This window comes from Trichosurus vulpecula, chromosome 1, assembly GCF_011100635.1.
Source record: "Trichosurus vulpecula isolate mTriVul1 chromosome 1, mTriVul1.pri, whole genome shotgun sequence".
NCBI lineage: Eukaryota > Metazoa > Chordata > Mammalia > Diprotodontia > Phalangeridae > Trichosurus > Trichosurus vulpecula.
The window spans coordinates 506,973,317-506,977,247 of NC_050573.1; the positions used below are offsets into that span (position 1 = coordinate 506,973,317).

General features: G+C 38.1%; 1 pseudogene; it reads left to right on the plus strand.

Annotated features, from left to right (window-relative positions):
* The first annotated feature begins 2,645 nt into the window (after positions 1-2,645).
* On the plus strand, positions 2,646-3,631 carry LOC118828511 (annotated as a pseudogene).
* Positions 3,632-3,931: the final 300 nt, after the last annotated feature.

A 3,931-nucleotide genomic window follows, 5' to 3' on the forward strand; every position in this document is an offset into this window, starting at 1 on the left:
GCAACATCTACCACCAGAAGCTGCCAAATAAATGTACAACAGTCACATATAAGCCATTGAACATTGATAGTGGATGAGGTGGTTTCAGAGGATCTGAATTCTACGTTGGGACTAAAAGCTGAGATCAAGAAATGGCCTAAAGATCCACTTTAACTCTCAATTTCCACAGGTGAGTCTCAACTTTTTGGAGTCAACTAGACCATCAGGCTATTTCCAAAAAAAATTTCTATTTTATTTTATTTCTTAGTCTTGACCTCAACTATGAGGGTAGCCCCCTAGGTCTTGAAGTACCATTGAAGTAGAAGACTCAGAGAAGGGGCACAGTTACTTGGCAATGGTGCACAGAGAGTAAACCTTGTTTGATCCAAACCTATAATTTTTATCTATGAGAAGAAATCCTGGTATGGGAACTCTCTCCCTTGATGCAAGTCCACATTTATCTGAGCTTTAGAGTCTTAAAGAAATGCCTGCGGCATTAAGAATACCTTGTCTGTGATTACATAGCCAGGAAGTGTCAGAGAAGAACTTGAATCTAGGTCTTCCTGACTCTAGGGCCAGCCCCTTATTATATCATGCTATCTTCTACACTTCTGTATACTGCCTAGAAAATGACAACAGGATACTAGACATCCCTTTCTTGATATATAAGAAACAGAAAAATGTAGTATGACCCATTTTACGTATGCTGGGCTGGTTTATTAAGTGGGGGCAAGGAAGCCATTCTCAGGATTATCATTGTTTTGGCTCCCTTTGCTGCCTGAGGCATGAAAGGCCCAGCCTATGAATAGTTGCTAGATATTATAGTAAAATTTTCATTGCTCTATGGGAACTCCTTTCTGACCCAATTTAGGCAGTTTCCATGGTGAATGTGGAGGCAGAGGGGAATACTCATTTTATCTGAATTAGTTTCTTCTTAACCTGAAGAATTCTATTCTTTAAACATGGTCAGCAAGAAAGATGTTTTTATTGTACAGTGCCTCTTTGCATTTTAATCCAAACCTGGAAAAGTGAACTGGAATGTGTTAGATCTGGCTGAGAATATTTGTTATGCTTGGGGTTGTTGGCAATGGTTTTGAAGTTGCTATTATTTTTTGTTTTATAAATAAAAGAGTGGTCTGGAAGAAATGGGAGTTTGAGTGATGAGATGCCCAGATACAGGACTCTGTTATACTTTCACCAAAATGTTATTTGGGGTACATGGTATATAGCCCTCTTATTGGAAAAGAAGTTCAAATTTATCCTGTAGAGTGAATTTATTGGTTGGTTACAGAACCTATTAGGGAATTTTTAATGGCAAAAATCAAGTATTTGGGGCACTTTTTCATGTTTTTAGAAAAACTAAATGGTCAACATAATGAAAATGAAGAAAAAATTATCCTTGTATCATAGGCTATTAGAGGCAGAGCTAAATAAGCTTTTTTATCTTCAAAAGTATTCTTTGAAAAGAGGTGCAGATTATCTATCAACCACCCAGGTAAAGAGCATATTGCTAATGGAGATGGGGACTAATAGGACTATAGATCAAATGAGAAAATATATGTAAGGTACTTTTTAGAAGACAAAATATTGTATAAGTGCTACAAATTATTGTTGTTTTTACAGATGGGACGTATAATTTTTGATCCAAGGACTTCTCTGTAGAATATATTAACTCCTGTTTTGATTAGAGCTATAATGGAACAAAATGGAATAAGGATGAAGACTGGGAATTGAAACAGGCGATAAAATAGCCTTGGGCTTATCCCATACTACCTCCTTGGGGTATTATCTTCCATGGAGTGATTTCTTCCAAAAGATGATAGTTTTTCCCTATCAGTTAAGTTTTGGGAAACATATCATAAAGGGAGAATCAAAATGATTGTGTATGTAGTCCATAATAAAATTCAAGTACTGAGTCCATTTTTTTTAAAAAAAGTTTAAAATTATTTGATAAAGGTTTCATATCTCAAATATATAAAGAACCTTATAAATCTATATGAATATGAGTCATTCCCCAATTGATAAATGGTCAAAAGATATGAGCAGGCAGTTTTATGTTGAAGAAATCAAATAATTTATAATCATATAAAAAAAGCTCTAAACCACTATTGATTAGAGAAATACGATTAAAAAATCTTGACATATTAATTTTTACCTACCACATTGGCTAAAATGATTGAAAGAAAAGCAACAAATGTTAGAGGTGGTATGGAAAAACTGGGACATTAATTCATAGTTTGTAGAATTTTGAATTGATGCAATCATTTTTGAGAGCAATGTGGAATTATGTCCGAAGTGTTATCAAACTGTCTGTACCCTTTGACCCAGTAAAACCAATAGTAGGTCTATTTCCAAAGATGATTAGGGAAAAAAGGAAAAGAAGGCATATGGAACTGGAAATTTTAGGGATTACCATCAATTGGGAAATGGTTGAACAAGTTGTAGTACATGATTATGATGGAATACTAGTTTGCTATAAGAAATGATGAGCTCCATAATCTTAGAAAAACAAGGATAGACTTGCATGAAATAATGAAGAGAGAAATAAGTAGAACAAAGAGAAAATTGTGCATAATAACAGCAATATTTTTTTAAGAACAACTTTGAGACATTTCTCCCAAGCGCAGCGACAGGTTCTACTGCTTCAGTCACATCCCTGAAACAAGATGGTGAAGGTCAGAGTCAATGGATTTGGCCATATTGGGCGCCTGGTGACTAGGGCTACATTTACCCCAGGTGGAGTAGTTATCATGGCCACCAATGACCCCTTCATTGAGTTCAGCTACATGGGTTACATGTTTCAATATGATTCCACCCATGGAAAGTTAAAGGGCACTGTCAAGGCTCAGAATGGGAAGCTGGTGATCAATAGAAAAGCCATTACATCTTCCAAGAACAGGTTCCCACCAATATTAAATGGGGAAATGCTGGAGCCTAGTATGTTGTAGTGTTCACTGGAGTCTTTACCACAAGGGAAAAGGCTGGGGCTCACTTGAAGGGTGGAGTCAAGTGGATCATCATCTCTGTCCCTTCTGCTGATGCCCCAATGTCAGTGATGGGAGGGAACCATGAGAAATACGCTAATTCCCATAAGATTGTCAGTAATGCTTCCTGCATTACCAACTGCTTGGCTCCCTTGGCCAAGGTCATTCATGACAACTTTGGCATTGTGGAAGGACTCATGACTACAGTCCATGTTATCACAGCTACCCAGAAGATCATAGACAGCCCCTCTGGTAAGCTGTGGCATGATAGGTATGGTGCTGCCTAAAACATCTTCCACTGGTGTTGCTAAGGCATGGTCACACTTGAGCTGAATGGGAAACTCATAGGCATGACCTTCCTTGTTCCTACTCCCAATGTATCTGTTATGGATCTGACCTGCCATCTGGAGAAACCTGTCAAATATGATGATATCAAGAAAGTAGTGAAGCAAGCATTGGAGGGACCCTTGAAGGGCATCTTCGGCTACACAGAGGACCAGGTTATATCCTGTGACTTTAACAGCAACGCCCATTCTTCTTCCTTTGATGCTGATGCTGGTACTGCCCTCAATGACCATTTTGTCAAACTCATTTCTTGGTATGACAATGAGTATGGTTATAGCAGCCATGTAGTAAACCTCATGGTCTACATGGCCTCCAAGGAGTAAAGTGGAAAGACATGGACCTTCATCCCCAGCTAAAAAAGGAGATACACCACTGGGGAGCCTACATTCCTAACCTATGTTCCTATGGGATCCCATATCCCATTCACCTCCTTGTCCCAAAGCACCCTTGTACTAGGGGGGAGAAGCTTAGGGTCCTGTATTGTGTACCATCAATAAAGTCGCCACATTCAGTGCAAAAAGAGAGAACAACTTTGAAAGACTGTCTTTTTGACTATTATAAATAAACAAATTAGTAACAAAGGATATATGAAGGAAGACACTATCTGCATTCAGAGAAAGAAA